This window comes from Thunnus maccoyii, chromosome 19, assembly GCF_910596095.1.
Source record: "Thunnus maccoyii chromosome 19, fThuMac1.1, whole genome shotgun sequence".
NCBI classification, from domain to species: Eukaryota; Metazoa; Chordata; class Actinopteri; order Scombriformes; family Scombridae; genus Thunnus; species Thunnus maccoyii.
The window spans coordinates 8,079,662-8,099,521 of NC_056551.1; the positions used below are offsets into that span (position 1 = coordinate 8,079,662).

A 19,860-nucleotide genomic window follows, 5' to 3' on the forward strand; every position below is an offset into this window, starting at 1 on the left:
AATGCACTTCCATACCAATTCTAACAGTATTAAAATGCAATTCAGGTATGAAAAGCTATTCTGGAAGAGTTCTAACACATTTTACTAAAATAAATAATAAAGAGACAGCATGAAAAAGAGAGAGTTACCTTTATCTTTTTCTCTGGTGTCTTTACTTGTGGACTAGGGTGTGTTATTGTGCAGTAGAAATTAAATTTTTTGTGTTACCATTAAGTGACACTGAAGACAGAAATAAGAAATAATACTTTGGGTGGTGGTAAAAGTGCACACCGATGACTGTGTTTCATATTTAGAATATAGAGATCTACAATCATTGAAGCACAGTTCAATGAAATGAAGAGCCTTTCACTTACTTAGCATTCTGTCAAAGAGCTCCAACATGACGGGCTTTGATTTACAGTTATGCAGAAAATACTGAAGGAAAGGAGTGCTGACAGCAACCCATAAATATGGATAGGGCACTCAAACTGCAATCAAAGGATTCACAAATCATAGATTTTTATTTTGCTGCTATCAATACATATGTGCACTGTATATTTTCGAGACCTCTCATGGACTTTTAGTTATCTACATTATCCAGACAGGGCCCAGCAGAAATGTACTGTTCTTTAATCTGTAGCTTTTTATTTGCAGTTTAAATAGAGTGTTTTCAGTTACAAACAATATGTACAGTAAATAGGCCACACAACAAAGTCTACACACTCCTCATGAGCACTTTCCTGTGTGTCTGAACTAGTTTAACCTTCCCAAGGGTCTAGACTTCAGTTCAACGGTTTTCATTTTTCACAGAATAAGCTGTTATATCATCACCCAAACACACAGTCAAAGACACAGAGCTGGCACAGAAACATGCACATACACATTCATAGATATCAATATGTGTACATATCCGGTCTCTTGAATGCACACACACACAAACACACACACACACACACACACACGCACACAATCATAAAGGTGAGTAAGCAGCCACCTGTCTTCTCCTCCTCCCGCTTCCCCACAGCTCTCAGGTAGCAGCCAGCTTGGCGGACCACACCAGATGGAAGCTAAGGCTTCCACAGGCTCAGTCCAACTGGGTTTATGAAAGCACCATGGATCAAAAGCAAAAGTCTGGGGATACCAATGCAAGAGCAGAAAAAGAAAGTAAAGTATTTTAAAAATATGATATTACAACAAGGGTAGGCCTGAGCCAAGGGTGCTGTACTCAAATGTGGATCCATCCAGAAGCAAAGCCCTGAGAAACCATAATTAATCTTGGATATCTGAAACTTAAGTTTCGGCTTATGAAAAGCATGGCCTTCATGAGGTATATTGTATGAATGTCAGAGTTGGAAAACAATAAGCAAAACTGTAATGCCATGACAGGCATAGAATAGAAAAACATGATTTTGCTTCCTCAAAAAGTTTCCATTCAGCAGCTAACCCTCAAGGCTTAGAAACCCGATGTTCCCACAGCAAATGAAAGCGGCGCAGGAAACTAGCAATGTCAGCTACACAGTCACATAGCAGCCTGCGGCATGCTCTTCTAATCAAATGTACAGTAGTAAACACGACAAAGCATGCAACAACACGTGTGTGAACTTTTAACATAGCTATAAAAGATGCATGAGTTAAGAGGAGAAAACAATGAATTCACCTGTATGTAACCTTAGAGCTTTGCAGCACCGAAGCAAGAAGGGTTCAGAGTAAACAAGCAGAGTGCTAAATGTGTGAATGATAAGTGAAGAAAAAAAAAGGGAGAAAAAGTTGCACACAGTGTGTATCTCAGAGCTGGAGGTGCTGGCAACTGAAAAATAAACTTTTTCATATATATATATATATATATATATATAACAATTTTTTCTGAAAAAAAGTGTCTCATGGAAGAACAAATTTAATAGATATATTTATTTTTCTTTTTGGCATGAACAACATATTATTATTATTATTTCAAAATTCTCAAAGGTATAATATGTAATTCCACATTAAAATGTCTAAAAACAACTAGACCTATATTATATATTTTGTTGAGTTGTGTACTTACATTATACCAAATGTTTCCAACAATTTTCAAACCCAGAGAAATCTGTAATTTAATCAAAGTAACGGACCGTTTCATTTGGTCGAATGTCAGTGGCGTCATACCTCCTCTACCAATGAGTAAACACACACAAGATGCATACGGCGGCGCTGTGTTTGTCCGCTACAACGGCGTCTACCAAAGAGTAACTTACACACATACAAGATAATACATCGGCGTTGTGGTTGTTCCACAGAAACTGTTATAAATTGACTTTTATTTAGTTTTAAGCCACATTTTCTAGATAAGTCGCTTTTAACTATATCTTTTAGCTGGAAGAAGGATTTTAGTCATTGGACGTCTGTATCCTAAGTTATCAGAGACATAAACTGGGCAAATGTTAGCAGCAGCTCGGCTAACAGCCCCTCCAGGAAGTCCAGTGGTCACCAAACATCGTCGGAGAAATATTAATTTTTTAGGTGAAACAGCTTTAATTAGTATTTTTAACGATTTTAATCTGCGTGTACGTTTGTTTTTGGAGAGGAGGAGACCTCTGTGAATAATTCGGCTACCGGGAGAAACCAACCGAACGTCTGGATCTTACGTTATAAGAGAAATAAACTGAACAAGTGTTAGCAGCAGCTCGGCTAACAGCCCGTACTGGATGTCCGGTGGTCGCCGTACATTGTCGGAGAAACACTGATTTTTTTAGGTGAAACAGCTTTACCTGTAATCTCCGGGTCCGTTTGTTCTGGAGAGGAGGAGACCTCTGCGGGTAATTCGGCTCCCGCTAAAAACATCCCAAATGATTAACACTGGAGTAATCCTATCCCAGTGAAGCTGGTTATTTAACAACGAAGACAACAACTCCCATGATCCCCTTCACACCGTCATCACACTCCGTCTTTTGTAATTGTTTTGATTGAGAGACCCCTAGCAGCTGAAATTATATATTGTGCATTTAATTCTGCTATTTGCTAGCAAGGACCACCCTATCAGCAAGGTGTATATAATTTATAGACAAAAAATGATTGGTGTGCTAGGCTTGAAATTTGCTTGTAGTTCTTTCACTTGCTGTTTGCATTGTGGTGATGCTTCAGTAGGGAATCCGCCATAGCACCCAAGCACGATGGAAGCCCAGAAACCTCCATAAGACCATGATTGAGCACATCTGAGATCTCTGAGATCTGGATGGATGTAGCAGTGATACACTTGGGAGGACCAACAAGTTGTTCTGGGATGCCATTGTGGGAGGCTGATGATGTGGCTCTGATCCTGAAGGAGTGTCCGTTGTAATGAATCTGAATCATACAGGTTGATCTGCATTTTTTGATACATGGTGAGTTGACTTTTTTTGTCTTTTTGGAATCGAAATTTCAGCATTTGTCCAAGTTTTAGCCAAAGCAATCATGCGATTAGGCGTCTAGTATGAGAGTGAAAATATGAGAGCAAAAGAAGAGGAGAGGGTTAGGTGGATATTTATAGGGATGCTGGAGGTGACGTGGTCCTGCTCCTGAAACTTCGCTAGATAAGCCTAAATCGTTATCATCAATTAAATTGCCTTGTAGCATTGTTTGGCTTACAGCAGTCTGAGCAGTTACTAACCCGATCCAGTGGCTCCGATCAGACTGATTTTGTGTATGATGCGCTATAAGTGTTAAGCAACACTTTTCAACCTTAAATCCACTGTCAAAGGGTGCCTAAAACATTCATAATACAAATGTTTTCTATTTCTCAGTAGCTAGTTGTAGCGGCCCTATTTGTGTCCATCATTTACCGATATATTGTGGTGTCAGTGGATGTCAATCAGTTTAGCTCAGATGTAGTCTTGTATCACAAACATTGTCTGCTAGGAGCAAAAAAGACAATTTTTGTAAATCCAACCAATGTGACATTTATGACACAGTGCATGGACTGTTGGAATTATTTTTCATATTTTATGACATACTGCCAGTACTTTTCATTAATATTTTACAATATTGTCAAACAAATCTCATGAAAGTCCAAATCAAACAGTGTTTTAGTCTGTCTCTCAATAATTATACCAAACTCATTTGTTCCTACTGAAGACGTAAATCCTGGCCTCTGTTTGTGATAATAAAGGGACACGTCATCCAGTGCAACAGTGTGACTCATTGATGTGTTTTAATAGTCATTGGATAACAACGGAGGTCTGACGCACAGATGAATAAGATATATCAGGCTTTGGCTAGACAGAAAATACTTGTTAGTGGGATCAATTCATCATTGGTTTTAGTCTTTTCATGGGATTTGTTGACAATAAGAAAAATATAGAATATCGCCATTTCACTGACAGCGTATATAATTTATTTTCTCCCCTGTTTTAATACAGCATTCATTCTTAGCAACTCAATTAGTTTTTAGTGTTATGTTTTGGCACTCACAACACTTGGTTAAGTGAACAATGACTTGAAGTATGACACCGGACGTATGTACTGTATTAATGTTTAACCAAAAATGCCATCTTTTCTTAATCTATAACAAAGGATTTTTGTTGACTAAACGTAACCACAGGTGGAAGTCACAACCCCAGTCTCTGGTGTTAAAGTCCTTGTAATCCCACTGTCCACCACCCTACAACTTCTTTGTGGCAAAAAAATATAGCACTTTCCATACTGGAAAAAAATAAATGATCATGAGCCAGGCATTTCACATTTATCTCACAATGTAATTGACAAAACAAATCAATAGTATATAAATCTAATTTCTAGGAGACTGGTTAGGTTTCAAATGATTCTGGCCCATTTCTCTAAATCTGCAGACTGATCTCGCTCACTTCAAAGTTTCCTTTACTCAGGCCATGTCTGACAAGGCACAATGATAGGCACTGTGACACAATACTTCCGACTGGGAGGAGGATCTGTGTTACGTCCAGTCTGGCCTCCAGTTGCAGCACCACTTCCCAGGATAGTGACAGCTAGAGCTGCTAGGAGCTGACAAGGCAGATCTGACTCATAGGTGCACTGCACTCTACTCACCATGCTTTCAAAAACCAAATCACTATGATGTAGTGAATTTCACTTTGGACTAGTCTGTAAGATTATGCTACTAAAACAAAGAAAAAGCCATGTCAACAGACTGTGTACCATTATTGCACATTTACCTATGAATATACAGTATCTTTATATGATATTATTCTGTTTCTGTGTGGCTAGAAAGTTATTAGTATATAATTTGCTGATTTTACACTTGCTAATGTGGCTACCATAGCAGCTAACAGTATAGAGACAGAGATAACATGGGAGTGTAATTGTTTGACCAGCTCCTTCCCAAGCACACAAAATAAGCCATTGTTTGGTATAGCTATAAATAATAACAGTATGTGCACAGCCTACTGTGTTTTAATGTCAGGTATGCAGACATGTTTGGGATCATTAGGTGGACTAAGGAGCTTAGGCTAACAGCCAGGTGAAAGGCTTAATCTTTAAGCTGGTTATAGGTTTTGCCACTGAGAGAGTCAAAAGCAAACAATGTTTGGCACTGTATATGGCAGGGCATCTGACAAGGAGAATGCCAATTTATCCACCAGTATGAGTGGTGTCAAAGTGGTTATAGGTTTATTGGACTGCATGGACCACCAGCACAGATTGGATGTGCTTTATCATTGTCAGAATGTTCCCTTGCTTTCTTGCCTATATTTTATGGTGCGTATGGCTACAAAATATTTCTGATTACAAGTCATGGCTCTCTGTCTTTCAGTATTCATCATCATGAACAGAATTATCATCTGCTGTGGTCCAGCTTGGAGGGGTATGCTGTTGTTTTTCTTTTTTCCGTAGATCCTTTTTTTTCTTCTTCTAAGAACCTGTGTTCCTTCCTCCTGTAGGAACACAGGTTCTGTCACAAGAACAGGCAGGGATGAAAAATGAAGATGCAGGTTTAAGGCGGGACCTGTGTCAGTCCTTACATTAAAAAGAACTCATCGACCCATGCTGACAGGGTTGAGCTGGGTTGTGTTGTTGTGGACGGAGGATGAGCGGTTTCGCTGTAGACAGAGAGGGTGTCAGGCGAACACAGACAGGTCATTTCCCATCCATGTAGGGGGCCAAAGCTGCGGATTCAGCAGTCCTGGATTCAGATGATGATGACAGCTATGGATGCACCCGGTTGGTTCCTCCACAAGGCCATTCCTCCTCATCAGCCTCTCAGAGGGAGAGTTCAGCTGAGTCAGCACAACACAGATAAAAATGTCGCTGTGTGGCCTCCTCTCTGTGCTTTGCTCTTTCATTCTTCTCTGTGGAGTAAAGGAGAGTGTGTATTTGAGAGAGAAAGAGAGAATGCAGGAATATAAAGACAAAGACAAAGGAAGAGAGAACAGAAAGAATATCCTGGTGGGACATACACTCTCTGTCTGTCTGTCTGTCTGTCTGTCTCTCTCTCTCTCTCTCTCTCTCTCTCTCTCTCTATCTCTATCTCGCAGCTCCTGTTGCTCATCAACATGGAGGAGCACATCTGTGATTCTAGGTCCTGACATTAAATTGCATTTCCAATTTCCTTTAACAATATTTTCAACAAATGCTGGTCACAGCATGCAGCAGTAATGGAATTCAAATGATGGTGAACCTTATATTTCTATGGATGCCCTCGAGAATTCAAAGGTTTCAACATGAGCAATGCCTCATTTTGTCAAACAATAACATTCACTTTAAAAAAAGCTCTTTGGTTAAAGTTCTTTTCTCATGCTCTCGCTAAACATATCTGGGATATTTTGAACATTTGATTCAGCATACTTGTGATACCAGAGTGAGAGGAAATGAATAAACCTCTTCAGTTTCTTCTTGCAATATTAACTACATATGTGCACATTTTGATTAATGGTTTAGACAGGGAGATTTTGTGCTTAATTAACTGATGAACTGCAGCCTTGCCCTCAGGATCACGAAATGCAACCTCCCAAAATATTGGCCCACTCAACCATATTTAAATTCTTACTTTTGTATCCAGTTTCATAAGACTGAAAACATCTGTTATGAGTGGGCTATAGTAGATCTTCCTGTATTTTTCAAATGGCATGAAGCCAGTGAGATGCATAAGATTAATATGGCTGTAACATACTTGATGCAGATTTTTAATCTATTTATTATAGGTATATATTACGTACTGTGCAAAGTATCTAAAATTACAAAGCACCTTTAAAAAAATCTGTTAAAAATCACTATAAGTTGAGTGTGGCCCCTAAGATTGAAGTCCAAATGCCAGAATGATGGAGGTGCTTCTATTATGTAGAAAATTAAATCTAAAAGACCACCAAAATAATGGAAAGGACCTCAAAAAGCTACACAAAAACAGGTTCAAGTTGCTAAATTGCCATGGCAACAGACAGCTTAAATGTAGCATGAGGGTAACAGAGAGCACATACACATTCATACACTGTATGATTGAGCCAAAGGGACTTTAACAGCCTGAATAGCTTGGAGGAACCTGCAGTCAGAAAACACAGAGCAGACTCACCTTGAACTGAAAGGTAAGTTGATGCACTGAATAATGGGGAATCATTCTCAGACCCTGAACCGAATGGAGTTGGTGAACCTGTCACTCATACATCAAAAACAACACTAAGGTAACTGGAAACCTTCTCAGTTTGAGACAACACGATTTTCAACAGTTCGCTACCAAGCATTTATAAACAGTAAAGGAAGGAGCACTGAACAGCTGTTGATGTTGTGAGAGATGATGGTAAGATCACCAACACAATAAATGAGTTAATTAAATACACAGTGTTGAGTTTCTAATATATTTAAATGAAAGTTACATTTGATTTGTTTTGTGATATTAATGTGGACTTGATTAGCTATTAATGATTATTTGTTAGACTGATTTTATGTTACCGTTTTTATTGGATCAATAGAAGAAAATAGAGTCAAGCACTTCTCTGCTTGTCTAGCTGGCTTACGTCTCTAATTTGCTCCCTTCTCTTTTCCATTCCCAGCCTCTTGCCTTCCATGATCGGGCCCCCCCACCACCCCCCATGTGTGCCGTCCTATTTGTTCTGGCCTGATAGCAAGAGTGGCATCACAAAACAGGGCTCCACCAGTTAGAGGTGAATGATGTTGGCTCAGTATTGACTGAGCCCGTCACGCACTCTGATGACTCATGTTAAAGCGCTTTTTTACTAAAGGGATTTGTAAAAGATGTGTCACTCACAGAGTATTTCCATTCCTCTATTCCCGGTAGTGGGCCTCTTTGGACGAGAACAGTCAAACCATTATCTTTTCACTCTTGACTTATTGACAGGATGCTGGAAGAGGGCTAAATGGAGGTTAGCCAATCACAGCTATTAAGGTCAAGCACATAAATATACACTTCACTGACATGGTGATAGGGAGTTTGAGGGCCAGCCTTTATTCCCTACTGGAATCATATAAAGATCAAAGCAACTCATACACTTACTGATCCTGTCTTATTGAGGAAACTGTAGCCTTTTGATGTCAGGAGACAAAGACGAGTAGAGCTCAGGGAGAACAGTTGGCAGAGCATGAGTGAGAGTGGAAAAGCTCATTTATAGAAGTAGCTAGTAGTAGTTATAAAAGTAGACAGCCTATCACTGAACACAAGTCCATGATGAGTCTAGTCTGACTCAGCGGATGTACACTGTGGGTATAAGCTTGCCATTGGCCAGCTATTTCAGACGGCACTCTCCTCCCCTTCCGCTAACTGCATGTCACTGTTTTTGTTGTGCCCTTAAAACAGGGAAAATAGTGAGGGGAGATAGATGAAGAAACCCACACACTGCTCTCGCCTTCACTCATCTGTATGGAGTGAGGGAGAGGAGTGTGATTCCCCCTACTATTATATAAAGTACAACCAAATTCACACATTTTTCCCATATAAATACACTCAGTCTCAGGACCACAGCTAAGTTATCCTCCATTGTTTTTCTAAATAACGTAAATTATATTTTTAACCACTGTGCAACATAGACTGTAACTTAGATGAAATACATTTACCTTTTTAACTTTTGTATTTTAGCTAACACATGAACTGATTTTTTTACAGCAATAAAATAACATTTTTAAGCACCTTACAGAAAATATCTTGTTGACAAGCTTAAATGTAAAAAATGGCAGAACAATAGTTGGAAGCTAGAGCAAAGCAATAGCAGTAGCTAGCTTACACGGTGACGGAGTTAGCCAGAAACTCTTCAACAACATAAAAGTACAAAATTCACCTCTTTCTCTAAGTTTATAGTGCTTTGTTTACCGTAATTACCTTAAAACAGGGAAAATAGTGAGGGGAGATAGATGAAGAAACCGGCACACTGCTCTTGCCTTCACTCATTTGTATGGAGTGAGGGAGAGGAGTGTGATTCCCCCTACTGCAGCCCTCAGGAATTGCCAATAGATCGACACACGATCAACCCAGAAAAAGAGCACACATTACCTATTTGTATTATTTACACTCTGGCAGCATATTCTACACAGTAATAACCTTAGCAACAATGCCGAAATAACAATGACATTATGTGTTAAGAAAATGGAACCCGAGGAATATAATCACATAACTCTGAAAAGAATAGAATTATGCTTCTGAAAAATCTAATTATTTTTAAATTCTTAACTGCCACATTTTCAAAATCCCGCTACAGGAAACACCAAGAACAGCCTCTGAGCTAGCAACCTACACACTGAATATGGCAAGTTATTTATCTTTTTTATCAGTAAAAGTCATATCACATAGTTGACATAAGTCTTCTACTGTTTTATGTGCCGTTTCCTTTTGCAGGGATTTAGCCATGTTAATGCCAGGGACAAGTTCCTCCCTGACACTATTTTAGCAAGGGCACCCTTGTTGCACCCTGGGCTTAGCACTGCCCAAGATGATTGTGATTGGTTTGAAGAAATTCAAACAAGCCAGAGCGTTTTTTCCCGTATTGCAGAATTGATAGTGGGTGCAGCCAGACCTTTCTCCAGCACTGGCACAGCGCTGTGGAGATAAGTCTGGCTATGCGAGACCACGAGCCAGGTTCACTGCAGGGTGTCTGAATCTGGATGTTACATTTTGCCTCTGAGTTCTAGTCAGTGTCTGCATGAAATTCACCGAAATGAAAAGATGTAAATTGTATACTGCGTAACCTTATCAATTTAACTCCATCCTAGTTGTACTTCGTTGAATTTGCACTGTTTGTACAAAATTTAAACAAACAGGCTCTGATACCAAAACCATTCCAAAAATGACTTATGATGAATAAGACAGTTCCAGCGAAAATCAGAACACTCAGTGTGTTACTGCCTTGGTGTCTACAGGTCGAATCCATGGGAAATAGGTGAGTACTTTTTTTGATATGACCACTGAGGGGCTGGAAATGTCCAGATTCTACAAATAGAGGCTTTGAAGTATAGGTTTAGACTACTGATGGTGTTTTAACACTCCATTGCCCATGACTACACAATATGTCACCGACATCCGATTGGTGAGCATGAGTTCTGCAAACTGCTTGAAGCAAACCCCAGACCACCATTCTGTGGTGGACCCAAGACCATTTTTTTGGACCATGCTCACGATCAACAACTCTCATACTACCTAACAATCTCTCAGAGAAAATGGCTTCAGCACTGAAAAACTTCTCCAACCAGGCCAAATGTGAAAACACCAACACTGACATTTGATAGGAGAGAGGATTCAAACTGTGGACCGCGGTTTGAACACACAACCATCCACCCATTCCTCCTTCCTAAGACTTTTTGTGGCAATACAAAGCTGGCAGTATGCTTGAAATATCACATCTGAAGGCAAAAGTGGTTATACCCATTTCGAACTGCCACACGTGAAGGCAAGGAAAAAAAGCCTGCCACCATAGTTGTCTCCTAGCTGCATCACGCTGAGCACAGTGTCATTTGTGCTTCTTTGTAGTCTTGACAAAATGAACATTACATCTGAGGATAACGGCATGACTCCATGAATGCTCCTTGAAGGCATTTGTGAAGTTGCATTCATTTGTATATGCAAAAAGTTAAAGTAGTGTGCAGAATCAAAAGCAAAAAAAGAGTGCTAGAGAGAAGTTTAAGTCTGACTTACTATCTCACCACTCCACATCAGTCGCTGCATGAAGTGAGCATGATTGTCAGTTTTGGAAAGTTACAAAAATTGTCAGACACAGTCTCCTCATTTTCAACCATAGAAAGGTGTGGTGGGAGGTGTTTTCAGACACTGTTTCACAGTCTGAAAAGGACTTTGCCACTGAGATAAAGTCATTATTCTCACAGCCACAACATTTCATCTTTATTGAGATGTAAACATACATCAGATCTTGACAAAGTAATCTAACCACAAGCGCCATTAGTTCTGGAGTGTTCAATCGTATTACACGATCATCCTCAGCAGAGGATTTGCCCAGTTGTCAGAATTGCAAACATAGATTGTTTTAAGCAACCAGTGCTGTTATTTTTCTGGTGAGGACAGTAGACTAATGCAGTGAGACACCGTTGTCATAAAAAAACAAATATAGGCAAATGACCTTCTCTCATAAGCAGATGGTCTCTTTTTTGTGAATCTGTGTCACTGATGAATGTTACATTACAGGCAGATGGCAGAGCTCTATCAAGCAGAAAATGATACAAGGTATTTCACGTAGCTGCTACAGATGTTTTGCTCTGTTGTCACCAGCAATGACCTCCTCAGACACATTATCATTAGATGCCAGCTCTTCTGACTGTGGCTGCCATCTTGAATTAGTGACAGCCTAGCATGCAGAGGGCCTTCCTGTCTTTCTGTCATCTCTATGGAGACAGAGGAAGTGGATCTCGCCCACAGCTTGTGCCCACATTTCACATCTACTCAGCTTCACGCCACACCATTCCTGTAGGCTGCTGCAGAGCACGATTCTGCGCATGAAGCCAAGCAGTCTTAATAAACATGATCAACTCTCCCATCCCTCTCCATTTAGGGCTTTAAAGTCTTCACATTGTCTAAGTACAACAGTGGGGGCAGCAGTTTGGCTCAATATGACATTATAAATTTAGTGCAAGCAAGCATATTTGTAATTCAAATTTCAGCGTATTGCACCAAACATCCCTGAAGCATACCTGGCATGCTGCAAACTCAGATGAGTTACAGGAGACTGTAAAGCTGATTTGTATAAGCTTTCTCACCGTGTCCACTGTCCAGGCACTGCTAGCTGAAGCCTGTGTGATAATGGACAAGGTATAAAGCTGAATTTAAGTTTAATGGTTTTTGATCATAAGGGAAAATATCGTACTATAGTCTTAAAATTAAAGCAAAGACAGAATTTAATGCCCTAGGGGAGGGCAACAAAAAGTTCCCAAGGGCTAAAAAATTACAGCAAGTAGATGCATGGCAATTACCATATTTGACAAAGTGAGAAAATCACACAAAATAGTAACGCAACATAAGTAAGTGTGTTAATTTAACTATGCTGATGAATGCAGGAAAGCTTTCTATGACTAATTGGTTTGTCACACATGAAAACTCCTGGGCTGACTTCTTTTCATTACATTTATTTAGATTTACTCATTTCCTTTACACTTATTTGCATAAAAAAGAAGAAAAAAAAAACAGCTAAGTGAACAAAGCATTATTAGAAGGAAGTATGACAAGCTGCATATTGTGCTGCAACAAGGAGAGCAAACGCAGAGGGATTATTGTTTTGACAAGAGCTGCTTGATGCAAGTCAAAGGAGTGGGAGATTGATGGACTGATGAAGACAGGGTGTTTTTACGTATTCATCATGACATTTAGCTTCCCTCAGTTTCAGAAAGATTTCTCTACAGTCACTGTCAAGGAAGTTCTCCTTATTTCCAAAGCTGAGCTTGCCTTGTTTGACATTTGAAGTCAGTTTGATGTGGAGCTCCAGGTGGAAAAGGCTTAATAGGGGAGCCTGTCCTCCCAAGAAAACAACACAATAGGTCGTAATGTCAGTCGCCAAAAACAACCTATAGTTACATTTGAGTGACAGATGCCATCTAATGGCTGTAGTAATTATGACATGGAGAAGTGGCACAGTTCAGATGATGTCTATATAAGATGACATACAGTATTTCCATATTCAGAGGTGATGGGTTGGGTGGCTGGTTAGATCCTAACTTGCAAAAAGTGGACTTAGTGGACTTTGCTGCAGGGGACCACTGTTTGCTTCCCATTTCCAACTGTGAGTCAGGACAGTTTAAAAAAAAAAACATAACCACGATTGTCATGGTGTTTACTGTTGCCATGAGGTTGCTTAACTTTTGTTTCGTTGGTAACTCTGTTTTTGTCTGAGATGCTGGTGCTCTAGTGCGACATCTAGTGGGGCTGAATGTCATATATTGCACCTTTAACCACAGCATTGTCACACCATAAAAAACAATTTATTTTGCACAGTAATTCGACAAATGATGTCATCCTGCTGATAACTGCTGATAGAGGCACCTGGTTAGAAAATGTGTCTATGTTTCATTCTGGAGCACATGGTCAAAGAACTTATGTGGTTGTTTAAATTGGAGGACTGTTTGGGATGTAAGTGGGTGAAATATGAACTGCAGAAATGGGGAGTTCAGTGCTTGGCACAATGGTTAAAAGTATGCAAATCCTTGCAAAAGAAGTTGTATAATAGTTACAATAGCTTTGAAGTGGTAGCTTGTGTGAATGATAGTATAAGGATAGACTGAGTGTAGGACAAACAGGCAAAGAGTGAATGAAAAAAAGGCAGGGTAGTATTCATGGGATGTGTGGCTCACACTGTGTACTACAGACTGACACTTATAAATATTTTTTTACCTTTCTTTTTTTTTGATTCCAGCTTTGTCTATTTTGAGTCTGTACAAAATCCCACCTCATCCCTTCTGGATGAAATCAATTAGACCATTCAGTACAATCCATATCTGGGAAGAAAGAGCCACACAGGCTACAGGAGAGATTATTAATGTAATACTCCATCAAAAACCTATGTTTTGAATGTCAAATACTCACCACCTGTAGGCTTAAAGCTGCCAGCTTTGAAAGATTTGTAGCTGGCTCCTGTAGCCAGCTTGGATTCCCTACAGTTTTAACAACAATTCAGTTTTATGACAAAAAGTATCAAACAATATATCTACTCAGAATAATCCACACAAGTTTTTGACAATTTATGGCACGAAAAAAAAGCAGCCTTGGTTTGTCGCTATTGTGGTTCACTGTTTATATCTGTTTGTAGCAACCATGTTTGCTTCGATGGTCACAAGTACCAGACATAAACAGTTAGCATAGCGACAGACTAAAGCTGCCATATTTTGGAATAAAAATATCATTAAAAATGAAGATCTGAGCATATCAATGGACAATGGAGAATTGGATTTTCCTACACGAGTGCTTTGTCTTTATTCTAAGGACATTTAGATAATGGGTCAGTGTTTGAAGATATTGTTACCATCCAATGCATCCAGACCTACAGGTGCTGTCTGGGAGGGAGAAAGCTCCAAACTTTGCAGCCATCTTTACATTTTACAGGTTCAGTGTTTGATATTAAAAAAAAAAAAAAAAAAATTCGTTGGAATATCTGTCTGACCAAAATTCTGTATTTAACTCATATCCAATAAAACATTAGGTGTGGCAAAATAGTTCAGCACTGCTTTTGCACTCTAGTTGTTGCTGCTGTTGATTTGTAACCCTTGTAAAGAATCAAATATGACCATATGGTATAATAATATAATAATAACTTTAAGTGTCAATATAAATATCAGGTCAAATTTATCTTTAAAACTGCTTTGTGGAAACAACGGTAGCAATAAAAAAGAATGATCTCCTAACACCTCTCTTGGCCATGGCAGACTCTAGCAACCAAACCAGTTTTGTCAAGGCTCTGACATCTCTTTGTATGTAATTATTCATTGTCACACCACAAGCTATCTTCATCGTCATCTTTTTTGCCAGCCCGCATGTCATCTTATCGTCCTCAGCCTCTGTGAACCGTTTCCTCAGCCCAGCTTTCCGAGCGCAGCAGGGAGTGGATATCTCAAACTTGCCTTGTTAAACAGAAAATAGAAGGGAAGCCACAGCAAGGCTGAGTGTCAGTGACACTGGGTTTGTTCAGTAAACATCATCAGTAAGAAATTCATGTTTAAGAAGAGGTGTAGAAGAGAAACTGACAGTATGAGAAACATGAGAAAGGGAAATGTGAGATAGATAGACAGATCGATAGACAGACAGACAGACAGAACAAGTTCAAAGCATCTGCAGTGATATGCAAAATTGAAAATGGGTTTGGATTAGATAAATATATTCATGGAAGTACATTCTATGCTCAACATTCAAGTGGTTTAAGTAATGCGAACTGTTGCTAGGCAACTAACAACAAAAATGAACATTACCTTGTCTATTTTTTGTACACTGAATTATAATATTACATTTAGGACCAAGAACAGAGAAGCCAACAAGGTAATCATTAAAATTGCACATTTTTGAAAAGTCACTCCTGATCTCAAGGCTTTCAGTCCACTTATGTACTACATTAGTGGCCTGTTCAATTGGACTCTTCAAGCAAACAAGACCCTGCTTGAACACATTTAGTATCATCGGGAGGAGAATTACATTATTGTTATTACGGCATTACCTTTAAGTACAGCGTGTAGCAGTGAAATGCCATTTTCATCATGGCTGACAATGAACAAACTTCTGATCTTTTTTTTTTTTTTTTTTAAGAAGTCTTCCAAATTAAGAGACAAAGCCTTTTCTGATGCCCTTATCAGCTGGACAACATCGCAAGTAGAAAAGTAAAGTAAGTTTTATGATGTCACCATGCTCTGGTTACAGTTATAGGTTCAGGCACAATAATAACTTTTTTTTTTTTAATAACAGTTTGGTTTAGAGAAAATTTGGAGTCAAAATAACTACTTAATTAGATATATTAGATAACTACTTAAAGAGATATGGCTGCTGTTTATGTGCACTGTACTATGTAAATGTGACTGCACTATGTGACTGTACTATTTCATGTGCAGTCACATCATTTTTCTGTGGGTACTTGTTTATTTATGGCTATTTATGTGTTTTTGCACTTTGAACTGCAAATGTCCCAATTACTTGCTCTGTTTTCTCTCATGACAGGGGTCCCTCACCTGTCTCCCATATCTGACAACCATTTAAAGGAACACCGAACATTTTAGGGCCTTTCTTCTGTCTCTCTCTTTCTTTCTGTGTGTGTGGGCACGTACACGTGTGCATACATACATGGACCAGACAGGAACATGGTCATTATCCGTAGGGGAACTAAGATGAGATAGCACTGAAGCATGATGAGTGGGAGGTGTATGATGCTGGCGTGCCACTTCAATTCCTCTGGCTCTGCAGATAACATCGGCCCTGAAGGCAAAGTCTTGACACTGGATGTCTCTGAGTCACGGGGCAGAAGGCCGCAGTGAGATGAGATCTCTACTTCCTCACTGTCTCACACACACACACACGTACACGCGCACACATACACAAACACACACATACATATGAATCATGAAGCAAGGAAATCCTGGGGTTTGATAGTAGTCTTGTTTGTTTGTTTTTTTGTTTGTTTGTGAAGCTTGCATTGTTATCTCCACACTTCTCATTTAGTACGTCAATCCTGAAAAACACTACTTATCCTTCTAATCATTTTGTCTGAGATTTAATGACAAGTGGTATTTTATTTTGATTAGATTTGAACCTATCTTTAATAAACACTGATGCATTTCCAGATACAGTGCATCTTTATTGTAAAAAAACACAAGTAAAAAGCCAACTCTCTATTCAGAGCACTTGAACAGCTTCTTGATGACCATGTCACACAGAAAAGAAAGGGCACGTGTTTCTTGGTTTGGTTTCTGCGCTCTCTAAAAGTCACATTTCACAAACCCATTAAAGAGCAACGGAACAAAAAGAAAGTCTGTGTGTGTGTGTGTGTTGTTGTTGTCTGTATGTTTACAATCCTGCCCCACTAAAGGGATGTACCTTTTATGATGTATGATTGTGATTTCCAAGGTGCACATTGTATGAAATTCAACCCGTGATTGATTCCCCCTTGCACAAGGGGAATGACAGTCTGAAGATTATCGGTTTGTTTTTCCTCTCCCTCTCTCTCCACAGGTAATTTTCATGTTGTAAATGGAGGTATCGATTCACTCCCTGTTCTGTTTGTCCTCAGCTCAGTTTATCATCTGAGAAGAAAACAGGAATGGAAACTTGCACAAGTTTGACTTCATAGCATGGGGGAATGTGATCAATGGCTCCAACATAACTTGCTGTTTTCTGAGAGATGTTTGTAACATATTTGTGATTTGATTTGAATTCAGCTTTACTCTATTGATTGACTCTTTATATATACTTATTCTCCCTTAGTTGTCTATAATGAAGTATTTTTATTTCACATGTTTCATTCAGATGCTCAGAGTGGCAAAATGACAGTTTTACACAGTACACCTGCATAACTGATCATTTGGCCACTTGGGGACAGTGTTATGAACACAACACTGACATATCATAAGTTGATATGGCGAACTTGTTACACCTCATCATTTGCTTATTTCCACGTCCAGTAGTTATGGAGCCATGTTTCTGTCTGGTGAATGCAAGTCCAATATTCACTCTCTTTTAGCTCTGTTTTTGCTCTCTATGTTCACCAGCTAGTCACTAACTGTGTTTGTTTGGTAATGAGCAGGTAGTTTATAGTGGGTATTTAAACCTTTTTCTCTGAAAACAACAGTCTGCTGTGACCAAAAGTGACACTATGAGAGTGGTGTGAGTGAACCAAAGCCGAACATTGAAACAGGTTTTTCTTGCCGTAATCATTCCTCCTGTTCATATTGACCATTAGAAGATCCCTTCATAATGCACTTACAATTTAAGTGACAGAGGCCCAAATCCACAGTCCTCCTCTTGTGCAAAAATGTATTTCAGCATTTTTTAAGCTAATATGACGCTTCAACCATCTAAATTAGTCAAATCAAGAAGATATCTTTCAACATTACAATATTTTTAGTGCCAAAGTCCCTCTTTGTGTTACTTTTACCGCAGCTCAACAGGGAAACACTGTCCGAGGAAACACAAAGAGGGAATTTTATGCCAGAAAGTTTAGACTGACACTTGACTTCATGGTTCCATGCTTATAAGCCTTTAATTTATTGCAAAACAAACACATCAAAAATATTTTGTTTGGCTACAGTTATAAGTTATAAGTTGGACCATGCTCAATAAATTGTCTCTTGTGTCTCCCGGATGCCAGCCAGTGAATCAGTAAAATACTGAAGTCTTGTCATTCAGGACTATTTGTTTATTCTGCTGAACACTGCATGCATAAATTTGCAGAATTGCCCTCTAAATAAAACATCATTTTTAAATTTCACAAATGGGCTCCCTCATATAAAAAGCAATCGGTTTTGTTTAACCCTTTAAAACTCACCCCCTTTGAAACCCATATTTGCTAAGATTCCAGTTGTACTGTTTACTCTGTAAAACATGCATTGCATGTTCATATTATTTTTAATAGTACTAGCAGCCCATAAAAGTTCTGCATTCTGCAGGCGCCCTGTGGGTGGAACAGTAGGTGGTAAAATGTTAATGTCATTATTATTTACAAAATGTACCCCACTGTATATGGATTAGCTGATCACATACTCAGTGGGATTTTTGGGTGAAGCTGAGTTTATATAAGCCTGCAGACTACAGTATGTTTAATATGGTTATATAACATATAGTAAACATGGTGACTGCTTAGTTTCTTCTGGCTGCATTTGTACACTTGCATTGAAAAAGGGAGAGAGAGAGAAAAAAATGATCTTGAGCTGCCTACATCAAGATCAAATCAAGAAAAAAAAGGCTTAAAAAGGAGAAAGATGTCCAAAAAGCAGCGAACAATACCAGCGCTTGTATGAATGGGGGGAGAGCGGTTAGCCAACAGACTGTAATGTCATGCTTCAGTAAAGCTGCTGTGGTCAGAGCAGTCAGCAGAGGACAAGAAGAGAAAAAGCAGCACTGGTGACATTGTTTGTTGAATTAGTGATGTCTGCAAGATTTTGTGAAATGCTCACCTTCAAAATGTACTGAGCTATGTCTCAAAAGGCCCAGAGTGGTTTATAATTGCATTTTTCTCCCAAATAAAATAAAATTGAAGTAGCTTTCTAAAATAAAAAAGCTAAAACTAACTGTAAAACATTGATGTTTGTATTCACCTTGGACACTGAGTTCCCTCCATGAACCAAACAGCTGCAGCATTTTTAGTATAGCGATCCTTCCAATGTGTAAAATGGGCACTGACATCCATCTCTTTTCTCATTCAGTTGCTGTTAAAGATATGAAGTCTCATAATTCGGTGAAGTCAAACACTTTAACTCTGGTGTTATATTAATGCCAAGGTGTTATATTTAAAGCAATCTTGAATTCTAACCGGTGAGCTCACTGCTGCTCTATTGGATTTACTCAGTTAATTTGGGAAACTAGGGAAACTGCAAATACACAATCCAGCGGTGCAACAACCTTTCAAGAAATGAGATTTGGCTCTGGTACCTTTTTTCACTTTTATTGTATATTTCACTAATGCACAGCAGAGTGTAATAGGCTTTTCGCCCAGGCCATGGCATAATCTTTATTACTGCAGCTACAGTGTGATGCAGCGAGGAAAATATCAGCTTTCTCACAGAAAAGGAAAGGTGAAATCACTTGCTTCTCACTGTGTTTCTGGTGATGCTTTACATTTTTCATCCATTTAATATTAATATTGACATCAAATTTGGACAGAAAGAGAAACCCATCATTGTAAGTGAGAGGATATCAATTGTGTTTCAGGTTAAGTGCATTACAACACTATTATTTATGAAAGTGGTTGTTCTTTGTCACCTCACAAATCAAGATCCTTCCTTCCCTGATAGGGAACCTGTACTTAGTTGAGTATGAAGTTCAGAAGTTGT

At 39.0% G+C, this 19,860-nt stretch overlaps 1 long non-coding RNA gene across 3 annotated transcripts; it reads left to right on the top strand.

The window, feature by feature from the left end:
• Positions 1-6,369: 6,369 nt before the first annotated feature.
• On the top strand, positions 6,370-16,823 carry LOC121885141. Of its 3 annotated transcripts, XR_006092472.1 has the most exons (4): positions 6,370-7,484; positions 7,950-8,060; positions 15,635-15,707; positions 16,037-16,823. It is a non-coding gene; the product is annotated as an uncharacterized LOC121885141 (long non-coding RNA). The 3 variants fall into 3 exon arrangements; XR_006092473.1 differs by lacking the exons at positions 6,370-7,484; positions 7,950-8,060 and adding an exon at positions 14,505-15,367 and having other exon boundaries at positions 15,632-15,707; XR_006092474.1 differs by lacking the exons at positions 6,370-7,484; positions 7,950-8,060 and adding an exon at positions 15,346-15,367.
• Positions 16,824-19,860: the final 3,037 nt, after the last annotated feature.